The 16,395-nt window shown below is 32.5% G+C and overlaps 1 protein-coding gene across 2 annotated transcripts in view; it reads left to right on the top strand.

Annotated features, from left to right (window-relative positions):
• Positions 1-663: 663 nt before the first annotated feature.
• Positions 664-16,395, top strand: part of MGAT4C (MGAT4 family member C) — a 909,629-nt gene continuing 893,897 nt past the window's right edge. Inside the window, exon 1 of one of the 2 annotated variants that reach the window (XM_050749432.1) lies at positions 664-999. The gene's annotated coding sequence lies outside the window, so the exon portion shown is untranslated. The remainder of the gene's footprint in view (positions 1,000-16,395) is intronic. The other variant, XM_050749434.1, reaches the window with a different exon arrangement.

The following is a 16,395-nucleotide window of genomic DNA, read 5'->3' as shown; positions in this document are numbered from 1 at the left end:
AAGCTATCATATCACAACATGTCACTGAAATGAAATCAACAGAATTCAAAATGGCTCATTTTTATTTAGAAGAGAAATGATTTATGAACCTTGGTTGTATTTGGAATATCTTATTTTCTTGAGGAGGATATTCAAAGAGTCAATATTCACTTCTGTGGTCACATATTATAATTAGAAATTCCTCTCTTCTATTTCTATATAACTTCTGCATTTTGACTGACATCTAAAAATGATAACACTTCTCTGTGAATCTGCCTTAAAATAAGTGATTGTTAACAAAAATGCAAGTATTCATACTGAGGTTACTGCAACCTAAAACCTTCTGCATAATATAAAATACAATAAACTGTCTTTTGGACCCAAAGAGAAAATTTCCTCTACATAAATGATTGATAAACTGAACAAAAGAGATACGATTTAATTCGTAAAGAGAAAACTTCAAATATTTCTGTCAGATAGAAGTGTATATAGCCTGATAGTGTGGATTCTAGACTACTTTGAAAGAAAGCAATAGTGAAAATGAATTTCATGCCAGCAGACACTTTAAAAACTAGATTTAGCAGCAGTCACATTAGCTTAGATAATGGGAGAATTTTTCTTCATTGAAAATGCTCTCTGTCGCTTAAGAAGAACTTACTGAGGCAGCCTGCCATCTAGCTTTTTCACAGAAAAACAGGCTTGCAGACTGCAGATGAGAGAGTCTGGAGCAGAGACAATTTTAACTTAGCCATTCCTAATTTATCTCAAGCGTTTTCAATTCATCTTCACCGCTCTATGCACACAGGAACACCAGATTGCCATCCCTGGGGAACAGAATGCAACCCGGGATCTAGAGAGCTGTCACATTCCAAGAAATATTTAAATTGTGCTGATTTTCTTCTGGAGAACTGAGCCCAGGGAATGAAACTCCCCATCAAGTCATGGCTTTGCGGGCAATAGATCAGAGGATATTGCCAGTTTTCTAATGGATTATTGTTATCGGGCAGGTTTTCTCTGAAGGTACGTAGTTATTTTCTCAATTCATTACCCTGTCTTCTTTATCAGGTAATAATCTAATGAGCTGGGGATCCAAACCTGTAAAAAGAGAAAGATGTTAAGTAGTCGGTATTGACTGAAGAATGACACTTTATTGCTGCATGTTTATAGGTGAAATAATCAGCTTCCTTTACTAAAGATTAGTAGAATATAGTTTGAATTGCATTGTCAGCAAAAACAGAAAAAATCACAACAAAACCGTGCTGCAGGCTGCATTATCATAAGTTCATATTAATTCTCTTGAGGATTTTCCTTTTGTAGCTGAAACATATAGTGAAGAAAAATATGTACTTTGGAAACTCACTTACCCATATGTATTTTTGAATCTTTTAAAGCAATCATAGTATTTTCTCTATATTTTCCCAAATACAAACTTTGTCTCAAATGCTTATAGTTATTTTGGTACCATGGATGTGTAGGATATATAAATATTTGAATGATGAAAGTATTTAATTTAAAGAAACTTCAGTAGAAGTATTTTTGATAATATTATGTAGATATACTTTGTTGCCTTACAGATGTTTATTTTTGAGTTTGAAAGGATTTTACTAAAATTGATTGCTACAGTTTGTTATTTATGCTACAAAATTATTATTTAACTTTGTTCTGTTAGTGAAAACCTCAATGCCTTTCATAGAAGTATAAGAACTGTTTAGCAAAGCAAAATGTTAAAAACTGAAAAACTTCTGAATATCAACAGAGCAAAAAAAATGGTAGAAAGCCTTATTCTAAACTGAAATTTATCCTATTATACTTACGATATCTTAGAACAGCAAAGGTGACTCCGTGTCTGTTTCTGAAAAGTTAAAGGTGTGTGTGTATGTTCTGTATCAGAGACAGAATGGGAGTGTAGAATAGAAAAGAAGCATCTAGTAACCACAGTTAGCTTATAAACATGTATTATTAGGGCTTTTGAGCTTTTTAAATGTTTTATTATTGTGTGAATTGTCTCAGTGAACTCTATCATATTGTTGCTGTTTTTCCGTGTTAAAAATGACTATGAAAATGGTTAGAATAGCAGGTATATTTGACCTGGAGCATGGTGTACCTGCTGCTGTATTTGGACTGGAACACAAAGTTTGTGATCCCTTCAGTGGGTTAATAACAGGCTTAAGAGAGGAAGTGGTGGTGAGCTTCACAAGAGCCCTTGTTAAGTCTGTTCTAATTTCTTCGGAGCATTAGAAAGACTATTAGAAGAATAAGGAAAGAGAGAAGGATTGAGTCACCCAAATCGTAACTTTAAGTGCATTTTCTCTTTCCTCACAGGGATTGTAAAAGGCAAAAAATGGAAAAGAGAAAAGAGTATAGAGTCCTCAAATAGTACTTTTAAGTGCTTCTTTTTTCATGAACTTTACAGGAATTGAGGAACACAGCCTTAAATTAAAGTTTCCCTACGGATTCCTCCATTTGGCAAGATTTCTCTCCTTTGTGGAACCTTTTCTCTCCACTCACTTTAAAACATAAAAAAAGTGAGATTGCTCCCAGTCTGGTTTCTCCCCCAATAACTTGCAGCTCTAATTTAAATCTACAGAAGTGCACTCTCTGAAACTACATACACTCCTGAATGTCTTAGAGTTTTACAATTCCATGGCTTATGACTTTCAGAGGATACAGTGACTTCACATCCTCTCTCTCTCTTTTCTTTTTTTAAAAATTACAACTGACTCCTCTGAAAATCTCAACCAATGTACTAAAAGAGGCACAAGTAGGAATAAAAGAAAGCATTTCAGGGAACATATTTTATGTTCTTTCAAAATCATACCAATGATGATACCAATGGATAATGAAATAGAGTCACTTCATGGGTATGGAGGAGTTAGAATAGAAGTTTAGCAATGTATTGTTTAATTTGCCTTTTGAATGTTAGATGAGTATAACAAAGATGAAAATCAGGAGGGGTAGCTCCAGTTGTCAAAGTGCAATAAAAAATTTTATATATCTGACGTCTTATTAACATTTTCTACCACAATTGTGTTAGTGTCTCTTGCCTCCAATAGGATTCATTCACCTACCCAGCTATTGAAATCTGCTCACCTTCCAGGTTTAGTACTAAAACTTACTTTGCCTCATCTTATGGTGAGTTTATTACAAAATATATTACCATAATTTCATTTTATTAGATGTTGTTAAATAACATTTATTGAGTGCCCATGATATGTTTGTTGCTTCCAAGCAACATGTAAGAAAAAAATATGTAATGGTATTCTCTCCTAAATCAGCAAGTTTATTAATATTTCAGGACCTCTAATTGGTACACACAGAGGGAGGAAATGAAGCCTGACTCTTTAGTTGCTGCTTATGTGCATGTGAGGCATGAAATGTCCTATATTCAGTCAATGACTTGCATTCATCTTTACAGAGGATTCCAGACTGATCATCAAGTTGTTTTCAAATTCTCCTTTAACTATATTTCATATATCAAAGTGTTATAGTCGACAGAAGATAGGATTGATGATAAGACAAACTAAGTTTAAATCTGTTAAGCTAGTTTGTTTAATTGATCTCTATACACCTCTGTCTCATTGTGTGTATAATGCCACCAGTGGTATCTTCCTTTTACATGCTTGTGGGTAGTGGGGATCACATACATTAAATAACAAATACACAGTTTGTGCATAGCATATGCTCAATAAATGGTACATATTTTTGAATATATTTTTTCACATATTTTCCCATAAGGATGTTCTAGTTGAGATTAATTTTACTCTTTAAAGGTGTGTGTGTGTTTGTGTGTGTGTGTGGAGGGGGGTTTTGGCTGTGTACATGTGTATTATCACATGTCTATTTAGCAGTTTCAGTAATAAAAATAATGCATTGAGTATGTGGGTACTGTTTGCAATTAAAGAACCTATAGATAGTTACACATAGATAAAACTGAAAAGTGACTAGTTTGGGAAATCACTTGGCATGTTCTATATGGTTATCTAATAGCTAAATTATCAACCATAATTTGCCAGAGAAAGCAGAGAGAACGATTCCTCATTTCCCACTTTTACATTTCCCCAAAGGATATGGAAATAGAAGACAAGACAATAAATCCTCTTGCTCATTATGCTGTGCCATTTGCCCTTTTCATTTGCATTTTATTTTGATACAGTGGCTTATCTAGTGATATGGCCTTAAATTCTAACTGCACAGAGTAGTTCAAGCATACCAATCCATCCCTCAAGGAACAAAGCAAATATATGAAGACCCTTATTAAAATAAGAGACAGTTTCTGCTTTGAAAAAATGCTAAACATTTTTTAATGAGAGTAAAACTGTCAAATGTGAATGTTCAATTCAGCCAGATGTTGACCTTAACTGTGAATTTAAATCTTTACCAAAATAGTATCCATGCTAGAAACTGTTTTTATTGGGTCTCAAGACTATTGAAAAATTCTACATCTGAATTTCTCAGATGCATCTCATATTAAGTTAAAAATACACAGAAAAATTCCTTAAGATTCGGAGTTATATGGGAAGATAAATTCAACACAACACATGTCTGTCTTTAATTTTTGTATTGATATTTGGAAACACATTGATATTTGGACAATTTTGGAAACAAAATTTTGTACGTGTTTCCAAATATCAATATAAAAAGTAAAGACAGACATGTGTTGTGTTGAATTTATCTCTGTACAAAAGGGAACCACCAACTAATTGTTTTGAAAGTGCATTACAGGAAAGTATCTAGCATATCCTAGCTAGGGCAAAATGTGGACACAAAAGCAAGTACCTGCTGATGAACAATTTGAGTTTGTTTTTATTTTCTCTAGAGTCAGTGTCTGTTGACAGTGCCAATCCTGCCTTAAACCTACAAATACCCACCTACACACCAATAAAGAAACATTTTAGGCATCTGACTTCATTTATAAAAAGATTCTTGAAGTTCTTGTATTATTTTTGGATATTTTGACCCAATGCTTAAGGAGATTAAAGCCTATGTTATAATTTCAGCTGTGTTTCCTAATCTGTAAAGGTGTGTGTGTGTGTGTGTGTGGTGGCTAGGGGAAGCAGACGGTAGGTAAGCATATTCATGTGGTGATATGGATCAAATGACAAAATGTCACAAAATACTATTATATGGCCTTGTAAAGCAGTAAAAGATAGTAATGGTTATTGTTTCTATCATAACATCACCAGATCCAGGTCCACCCTGATGTTGAGTTTGCTGTTATTTAGTTTGATTTTCAGACTTTGCTTGTGGTCACAGATTTGTGCTCACCTACCTTCTTCTTCTGTCCATGGCTAACTGCAGGCAAATATTTCCATAATGTTAAACCCTGCCCCTTTGACCCAAAGTTAGAATTAAATGCTTTGGCTTGGCCACTAATCCCTTGAGCCATTTTTCCCTCAGGAAATTATCTATCTATCTATCTATCTATCTATCTATCTATCTATCTATCTGTCTATCTATCTTTGACATATCTATATCTATATCTATCTCTATCTATAGATATATCTATAAGTATATAGATAGATATAGATATATTTAAATGTTAAGATCTGGAAGCAACCTAGGTGTCCATTGTTGGATGAATGGATAAAGAAAATGTGTTATATATACACAATGAAATACTATTCAGCATTAAAAAAGAAAGAAATTTGGTCATTTGTGACAATATGGATGAACCTGAGGACATTATGCTAAGTAAAATAAGCCAAACAAATTTGTAATGGGAAAGCAAATCTCTAAATTGAGTGATTCTCTCAATTTATATATAGTATCAAACAAATGGTAAAGGAGGCGCTAGGAAAATACTGGTTCACTTATCAAGTGTACCCTCCTCAGGCTTCCAGAACACAGGCTGCTAACTACTTTTTGTAAAAACAAACAAACAAACAAAACAAAACAGGCAGAAAAGGTGGTTTGAATTGTGTCTCCCTAAATTTCATATATTGAAGACTTAACCTCCAGTATCTCAGAATGTGACTATATTTGCAGATAGTTTCATTAATGAGGGAATTAAATTGAAACGAAGTCATTGGAGTAGGCCCTCATCCAATAGGACTGGTATCCTAAGAAGAGGGAATTTGGACACAGACTTACACAGAGGAAAGAACATGTGAAGACACAGGAAGCAGATGGACATCTACAAGCCAAGAAGCGAGGCCTCAGAAGATTACAACCCTGCTGACACCTTGATTTTAGACTTGTAACCTTTCAATTGTAAGAAATAAACTTCTGTTATTTAAACCACCCAGTCTGTAGTACTTTGTTATGGCGGTTCTAGCAAAGTAATACAATAAATGTTTTGACTTTGTAGGCCACATAAGATTCTGTTGCATATTATTCTGTGTTCTCTTTCTCCTCCCTCTCTTTCACTCTTAAAAATGTAAAAGTTATCCTTAGACCATATTTGGCCAAGGAGCATAAGTTATCCTCTCCTAGGATATTCAGGGACTTTCAAAGCCTTTCAAAGTTTGATCAAATTTCCTACTTTGGTAAGGTGTTTTCTAAATTTTCTAAACTTCCATATTATGACACAAGATAGTCTAATATACAAATGGCAGCAATTATTTTTAACCTAAAAAATGTAACCAGACCTATTTCTTCTACCAATGTACCTCCAACAATCTCAATTTGATGTAAATATCTACCTCAGGATTTTAAGTTCACTGTTAATGTACACTTAAAAGTTTCAGTGTTAAAACGATATATGGAAAAAAAAACACATCATAACGTATTTTTATGTTGAATACATTCTGTGGAGTAAATACTGTTACTAAATATGTGTTTTCTCATGTTTATTCTACTAGAAACCTTCCAGAGTACTTCCTATTATAATCATTTTACTGATGTGGAAATCAAGAAAGATGAAGCAACTGTCCATGATTACTTCGCATAAGTAGATTATGTGGTTAGCTAAGGTTTGGGTCAGAATCTTTGTCCCACAATCTCACATTTAACCAATATACTATAATGGCTCTCAAACTGTGGCAGTTTTATGTTTACTGTAAGAAAAGCTATAAAAATGTAGAAAAATATGTATCACATAGCACTGTAAGTGAAAAACAGGGAAGATAATATGGTGCTTATTTTAATCTCATTTACATATTTAGGTAAATCACAGGAATGATGCCACTCTAGTTAATTATATGATTTCTGTTTGTCTTTTCTCATAGAGTATGTGATTTATCTTTTTAGTACTTTTTTTCTTCAAAATATTTTGGTGAATGAGTATAGATAAATAAGTCAGACTTATCATAGAATAGCTAAAGAATAAAATGGTATAATTTGAAAGTTACAAAAATTTTGTGTTTAATTTTGCAAGTAAATAAGTTCACATGTAGTTTAATAATTCATGTTATGTAGAGAAATAGTGAATAAGCCAAATGGACAAGTAGTTATAAATATTCTAATATACAGGGAGTAGATTTGAATGGTTTTGTGGAGGGACATGTTTGAAGAAAATCTTTGCCAGGTGGTAATTCTGCTTTGATTCGAAGAAGCATATGATGTTGTGTAAATTCCTGGGTTTTCCTTTTTAAGTTCAGTGATGCATCTGATGTGCCTACAGTATTTTTTGTAGAACTGAGTTTTATTTTATTGCCAAATTTGAATTTGTTAGAACATCTTTGAAAAGTAGGCCAGCACCCCCATGTGATATAAGTACAGTTGATCTACTTCATAAATTATTTTTCTGTCACCTCATTTTCATAATAAAATCTTTGTGATATTGTCAGATTCCCATATCCAATACAAGAAATATAATCATCATAAAGAGAAAGATTGTCAATCACCTGCCCAAATCAAGCAATGTAAATAAACAGGCTTAATAATTCCAGATTTTCATTGTAATATCTATCATGCCATTAAAATATATGCCTGTGCATATGTAGAAACTTAATAAAACACTGTTATTGTTTAGAAAACTGTTTTAATAGACCCTGTTATATTAGTCCTTAGTAGGCTCCTGGACACAGGAGAACAATACCAAAGCAATATTTCTTTAGCTATTTTTATTTGGACACATGGATAACTATGTACATTAAATTGCAATGAAATTATTTTTATTTAATATGAATTTAGATTTACTATCTCTAGAACGATTTTGTGTTCATGTGAGTAGGAATGTAAATGTGTATGTGTGAGGGTGTTTATATACACATTGGTGTCATGCGTGTTTGTATTTTTTCCAAGCCTTACTCACAGGAGATTGAAAAGCAGATTTTTAGTCTACAGGAAGAATATGGGGAAGTATCTTCTTATCCCATCACAAATAGACCCTGAAGTGTACAGGATTTGGAACATTAGACGCCCTGTGGTTTATCTCTGACATCCTCCCTCTACATAATATTGTTCCTCACAGAATGATTCAAGCTTTAGAAAATTACCTACCACGGATTTTTCTTTCTTCTTTTTGATTATCATTGTGGGTTCAAGGTTGGGAATACTGAAGGAAAATGGATATCTTTATGAGAATAGGTAGAATTTACATGTAGAAATTAAGATTAACATGGCAAATTATTGAAAAAGGTATACTCTTCATGGGTTGCCAATGAACGTCGGCAGGGGTGGGGGGGCGCTGGATCTTGAAAATCAAGTTGGAATGGGAGAAATGCCCATAAAAAACTTTCTGAGCATTTGAGTTATTATATAGTCTCCTTTGACCTTGAGATCCGTTGTATTTAGCATTAGTTTCAAGTCTTGTTTTTATCTTAAAACTCCTTCTAATTATCTTTAAACCTTTAGTAAATACCCACATACGCCATGAGGTAGAGGTTCTAGGGAAATGTAGAGTGGGGCTGCAATTGCACACAAAACCTTCACAGCTCCTCTTTAGGAGGAGGGTAACTAGAAAGCAGAGGCCTGAGGTGTAGATATCCGCATCTACCTGTCACAAGTTTGTTTGTTTGTTTGTTTCATTAGGAGCCATCTTGTAATAAAGAGGCAGAATGCAATAGAGCATGGTCTTAAATAGGCTGAGAGAAACTGGCTTTCATAAAACATGAGTAATCTCTAGGTCTAACCATTAAGTAGTTTGGGCCTAGAGAGTTGTTAGGGACTTGGGAGATACATACAGACACAAACAATACTATACGCATTAATCTCTTAAGAAACAATGATTATTTTTAAAGATAGTATCCACTAAATCTGCATTAAAGGAAAAATCTGCCCATATGCACACATAGATAGAGTCATGGATAGACAGACACTTAGATACATACATACTTAGAGACCAATACATACAGCCTTACGAGTACCCAAACAGAGACAGGCTGATAAACACATGTGGTGACAGAATAACAGATAGAAATTAAAAATGGGATAGGAATAGTCAGACCCCATGACAGGGGCAAGCAAACTAAAAGACAGTGTGAAACATACCGCAGAGAGAGATGGATGGATAGACAGGTAGACAAGCACAAATGGGCATACAGGTGCAGAAACAGATGGATGGACTGACAAGAGGGACAGTGAGACTCAGGCTCAAGTTCAAACATGGGCAGACAGGTCCAGTAATTAATAGGCAACCCAACATAGATATAGACATGGGCATATGTGTATATACTTGCATTATTCTTACACAGGAATTTTACCCTATATGTTCATGAGGTAAAATTCAGTAATAAACCATTTTCTTTTGTTTATTAAGGATACTTCTAAAGTATATCCAGCAATGCATTTTTTATTATATAAATGTAAAAAAAAAATCTATATGTATGTAAACATGTCTTGTAATTTCCCTTCATTTTATCTAGTACTGCTGTCTTTGGGTAGGGAAAACAAATAAAATAGTCAAGTTATTGTGAGGTTGCTGTTGAAATGTTACCATAAGGTCTTTTCAAGCTCTGTAATGTAAGAGACAAGTCAGAAAAGAAATTGATCAATTTTCTTTCTCCAGTATAAGCAACGACAATTATAAAACAAACAAAAGAACAAAACACTTGTGCCTCCAAAACATTATTAATGTCAAAACCATTATTGCAGTTCTTAGTCATTTTGCTATAGGTCACTGAAATCATTTCTAAGTTATGAACACACTTGATATTTTTTGTTTGAAATAAGATGAGGAAAATAAAGAAATATAGAATACTCCTAAGATTGCATGAAATTTTAAAGCTTGAATGAATATATATATTGGACCTTAAATTTTGTAGAAAGTTTTAACTATTACATTATATTTAACTTTGGATTTATTTGAAATAGTTACTCAATCTTTCAAATGTTTTACAATTATAAGAATATTTATAGGATGATAAAGCCTAGTGGTTGTTTAGGAGCTACTTTTAGAGGTTTGGAAGGATGTATAGACTATATAATTAAATGCATATATTAATTAATATCATTAGAAAATATATTGCAGGTAGTAACTACATGGAATTTGTAACCATCCTTTCTTTTCAATGACAGGTGAACATAATCAGCCAGTATAAAACAATTTCTCATATGATGTAAAATCTACTATTGTGTATTATATATGATACTTGAAATTAAGGCAAACTAAGAATTGGGATTTGTGTTTTGCTATGAAGTTACTCTTGGGTGAGGCAACAGACAAAATTTTCCATTTTTATTAATATCTGAAAAGTATAAATGTGTATATAATATACCGCCCTTTAAATAGCTCTGTTGAGGTATAATTTACATACCATAGAAGTCTTTAAACATATAAGTCAACAACTTTTGGCAAATTTATATTGTGTACAACTATTACCACAATCCAGGTTTAGAATATTTTCATAATCCCAGAAAGAATCCACATGTCCACTTATAGTTCTCTCATTTCTCACCCAAGGCAACTGCCAGTCTGCTTTTTGTCTCTCTCTCTTTGCTTTTTTGGACGTTTCCCATAAATAGAATCATATAACATGTAGTCTTCTGTGTCTTGCTTCTTTTGCTTAGCATAATGTTTTTAGGATCATCATACTGTAGCATCATTTCATCTCCCAATAGCATCCCATTCTTTGTACATGCCAAATTTTCTTCATCCATTAACTAGTTCATGCACATATGGTTTGTTTTGGGGGGCTACTTTTTGTGATTGTGCACTCTCTAGGAGTGAAGATAGTACCTATTTTCCTAGAATTTATATTAACCTGAATGTGTGTTTGAAAACCAACTAATGTTCAAATTAATTTACTCTATGTCGATATTTGTAAAAGTCATTTTTAAAAGCTAAGAATAAAGCACAAAAAAACAAATTTTTAAAAGTTTGTTAGGAAAATATAGTAAGATTATGCATAATGTTATATTCTAGCCTGATAAGATTAGATTGCCTATTTTAGATATAAACTACCTTACTTGTTTAACATATCTCGGAGTAAAAATATAAATGATAAACATAAAATCTAGTTAAAATTATTTATTATTTGCTTGTTGTTTCCTGTTTAAAATGAAAAAGTTATTTTCTCTTAAAAATGTGATGTTTTCTGATTGAATAAGCTATTATAGACATATAAAAATCTACAGATAATTAGCTTTACCATAATATTTTATTCATAACAGATTTTCCATTTTAAATGCATTTGATTCTATTTCTACAATTTTTCTACATTTAATTTTTCCTACTACCATTAATTACTAAGTGAAAGCTCAAGTTAGTCTTCTAAATTTTTATCTTTAGAGATTCCTAATCTAATGGAAAAAAATGGGTATATATTTCCAAATCATGTAGACAGTTAAGGCTAATGATAAGTTAGCCTACTTATTGATAGGGTTTCTATCATGTTTTAAGTTACTGGTTTCCCAGAAAGCATATAAACTTTTTTCAAGTTTATACTTCATGATAATTTTTCTACTTATTTATTTACTTGTGATTAATTAATATGGTATGATGCCTTTATACATATTTGACTTTGAAATTATCAACTTGTATATAAAGCAAAACTTACTTGACTTTTAAATGAATTTTTTTCTGCCACATTTTTTATCTGTATCAGACAATCAAACATATGATTTACTACAACACTTTCTTTCTATTTGTTTAACTATGATAAAGCATGTCTTTCCAAGGCATTTTTCTTTTGTTGAACTCTTAAGTATACATTTCTCTAAGTGTCATTGTGCGTTTTTATTTTTCTATATTTGCTCTATCAGGACAGTTTCATTCATTGTCACATTTTCGACTTCATCTAAATCTACAACTATACTAATGACTTTTTCCCTTTGATTCTGACCTGGTAGTTATTGTTCAGTATCCAACAGATATTTTGTTTACAGGAAAATACTACTGAGGAAAACTCAGTAGGAAATACTCAGGAAAGTGTAAAGAAAAACTAGTGTCTCCTTTGTTTGTTGAGAGAATACTAATATTTGTCCATTTTATAAGGTTTTTGACCATGTGCATTGTTGCACCAGAAACAAAAAGATTTTGCGTTCTAATTAAATGCTCCATCTCCTATCTTTGTTCTCATGGATGCCATAAAATCAACATGGTCTCTCCCTGCTGCTAATATGGCCAGGCTTTACTCGGTTCAATTAAAATGATTTTAGGTAGGAGATCTCACACTAAAGTAGTTTTGCAATAAATAGAAATAAATATCTCGTGTCTGAAATGTTTTTGTTGTGATCTTATAAGTGATATCATTCAATTTTTCTGTGTATCTATTAATATATGAATTGATTTTCCTAAGGAAAATTAAGTACCATATTATTTCTGTTATGTTAGAAGAATGGGGGATTAGTAGCAGAGATGTCTAGAAAGCTTCTTTAATTGGCTTTACAATCATTCTTTGTGAACAAAAAAAAATTTATTTTTCTTTGTATTTTAGACAAATATACATAGACTAAAATTATAAAAGCACAAGTATAACATTATACTTACGAAGATTTAGTGGAACCTCCCCCCATTTCCCTTTTGTTTCAGTTTAACTGGATCACTAATTCCCAGGAGGAGTCTAAGAGTGCTGTAATATATCGGCCTAAGGAGAATCATATGCACTCACGCACATGAACTCTCTCATTCCCAGTCATGCCTACCCTCAACAAACCATGATTTCTGTTGGATTTTTAAAATTATAACTGTTATATCCTCATGGATAAAAATTTCAATGAACTGTTTTGAGTAAAAAGACATTTGCTCTTAGTTTTTGTTTTGCAAGGTGCTTTTATACAAAAAGAATATGACGGCATCATTGAAACATGGACGTATCAATAATACTTTGGGTAGAATTTTTTAATTAACTTTAATAATGATTTAAATTACCATATTTGTAAAATGGAGTCAACACTGACACTAGACTTTTGAGAGTCCTCAATTGCAGCCAGTTTTTATAAGCTAATCCTGCTCTGTCTCTCACCAGATCAGCATGAAATAAATGTGACCTCATGACTTAAACTAAGCCCTGGAATCTGGAGTAGCATCATGAAAACTCTAATCAGTTTTATTTGGATGCCTATACTGGGGAGTCAAGTAAGGCAGGAAGTCGGTAGCCATTAATGGCTGATGTGCAAATGAGTCAGGGCAAAGCAGTTTAAAGAGAGCAATAGAGTAGAGGCAAGCTCAAGAAAGAGGTTGATTAGGTATCCCATAATTATGAAGCTGTAAGGGAGATGCAGTAACAGTGTGAGGAGCTTGTTGGGTCCTGGATACACTCGCTTTCTGCTGGATTCTGGGAGGCATCTAGTACTCTGGTGTCACCTCAATTGATCTGAAGTAGGCTCTTAGCACTATTGCCAGTCACAGTAACTGTCCTCACACTACAGTGTCCTTTGGAGAAAATTATTTTATTTTCTTTCCTTTTTAATCTCCAAGATCCCTTATTTTCATGCGTTTTTTTGTTTTAGTCAGAGGAAACATTTTTTATTTCACCTCCGAATATATAAACTTTTGTTCACTTGCATCAGACAAGGGGCACTGTAGTATCACACTTGTTGTATGCTTGTAAAAAGCTCAGTTTCTAGAGCCAGTGATGATAACTTTAAATCGAGCTCCATCATTTACTAGAACGATGTATTTTATGTCTTTAAATATTCTGTCAATGACCCAGATAAGTAAAATTAAATATTCTTCATGATGATATTTCCATTTTTCCGTGTATTTCCTACAAATGTGTCCGTGTATATTGAAGCTCTTATGTGATACATAGTCATTACTGTTTTATCTTCAATGTTGCTGGTATCCATTAATGTTATAAAGAGCTCTGATTTGTCTCAGTTAATAGTTTTGGCCTAAATATATACTTGTTTGTTATTGATACAGCGAACTCTGCTTCTTTATGTTTAAATTGTCTATATCTCTGCACATTAAAAAATATATGAATCACTTTTCATCAGGTTTATCTTATATATAGCAAAGATTTAGGATGGTTTTGTGATATCGGAAGTTTTTTCTTTTAAAATTATCTCACTGACTCACATTTATGAATTTGAGAAGTGTTCATGAGCTCCATCTATTTTGGATATTGGTAATAATTAGAAAAGTCAGTATTCCACATACTTCCTGATTTCTTACCCTCTTTCCTCAAACCTTGGTGTTTACATCACTTCTATATTTAGGCATTAAGTACATACCTTCTATTACTTCACCCAAAACCTCACATTAGTTTGAATCTTACATCTACAGATAAATGTATAAATTCCTTCCTACTCTAGAGGTTTTTCTAGTCGTTTTTGATTGACTCTTGTTGATCTTTTCTACTTAGATCAGAAACAGTTCATGAAAACATTTCTTGTGTATTCAAAATCTTTTATTGCTTTTATTCTTAAAAGATTATTTAGTTCAATATAAGTTCCTTGGGTCATAGTTCATTCCCTTGAGCATTTTGAAGGTATTTTTCCATTTTAATCTAGCAGTAAAGGCTCTACAAAAGAATTCCAAGATTGTATTTTTTCCCTCTTGTTAATTTCAGTATTAAAAACTTGTATTTTTTATTTTTTTTTTTCTCTCTCTCTCTCTCTCTCTTTTTTTTTTTTTTTTGCCTGGCTGTCTAAAGCATTTTCTGAATAAGAATTCATGTTTGATATCAAGCAAACTTACTGAGATACGTTCAGTGTTGACAGCTTGGAACCATTTTTTTTTTTCCTCTGGGACATGACACTTCTTTTCAAGGTGCAGATTCTATCCTTTTTATTTATTTATTTATTTTTGGATTACAGTAGTTGCATCTCATCTGCAGGGGTTGCTTTCCTTTCCAAGACCCCCAGTAGATGCTTAAACTGCAGATAGCTTTCCATCTATATACACACCTTTTCCATCTTAACTATCATGTACTGTAGCCATAAGTTTTGCAGTTTAAGAAAACTAGTACAAATTTATTTTTCCTTATTCACAATCTACAAATGGAAGATTCATTCTTAACCTAGATCTTAGCGATCTAAACATGCAATTTACTTTTTGCTTATAAAGTAGAAAACTTTGACTTTTTCCCTTTAAAAATCACTTTACAGCTTCCTTTTGGCATAGTCAAATTACCAGCATCTCTACTCTTGTGCTTTGGGGCTATTTTTAAACCAAGTGAGATTTACTTGAACACATGCACTGCAAATATGCCAGGGTCAATCTGATAAGATTTGACTGCCACTGAGATGATCTGAGACAGCCACTCAGGAACTAATGGGCAGGTGAGCATGGGTACCTTGAACTAAGGGATGATTCATGTTCTGGGTAGGATGGAGCAGGACAGTGGAAGATTTCATCATGCTACTTAAAACATAGGCAATTTAAAACTTACACATTGTTTATTTCTGGAACTTTCTATTTAATATTTTCAAACCGTGGTTGACCATGAGCAACTGAAACCCTGCGTAAGTGAGGATTACTATATAAACTTTTAAAAACTATTAGTTATGTTTTATTATTTACATTTTATTCCATGGGAATACACTTACACAAATGTTAGCTCTCCTTATCTATGTTTCACTTCTACTGTTTTCTCCGTATCACTTATTAGCCTTTTTTAAAAAATAGATAAAATGTTTTCTTTCTTTAACCTGTATTTTATTTTCTGTGTTCCTTTTGATTATTTTTTTGCTTCTCTTTTTTTTTATGTCTATCATTTTATCCTTAATCCCTTTTAACTCTCTTTAAAAATTATATTTTTTATTTTTGCCCATTTTCTATCCTGGATATCTTTTTTTGATACTTTTATGATTGTATTTTACTCTTTCCCTGAGCTTTGCCAGACAATATGACAATTATCCTCATTGTTTTCTTATGTGTTCCAAGAGATGGTGAAATTCTGATTTGTATTTATGCCCTGTAGATGTAATTATCTGTTTTTTTTTCTGTAAAATTAAAATTTTCAGTAAAAATTAACAGATAATTACATGAAATTAATGGAAATTGGTTACCCACTCTGAGGTAAAAATTACATGGTGTGGTTTACCTATTTTCTTTAGTTATTCTTTTGCTATAGTTTCCCTTTTCTTTTTAAAAATTATAGATTGAATTTGTGTTGATTTTTACTTATTTTATAGACATTTAGATAC

The sequence above is a fragment of the Macaca thibetana genome, chromosome 11 (genome assembly GCF_024542745.1).
Source record: "Macaca thibetana thibetana isolate TM-01 chromosome 11, ASM2454274v1, whole genome shotgun sequence".
NCBI classification, from domain to species: Eukaryota; Metazoa; Chordata; class Mammalia; order Primates; family Cercopithecidae; genus Macaca; species Macaca thibetana.
This window is presented reverse-complemented; position numbering and strand designations above follow the sequence as displayed.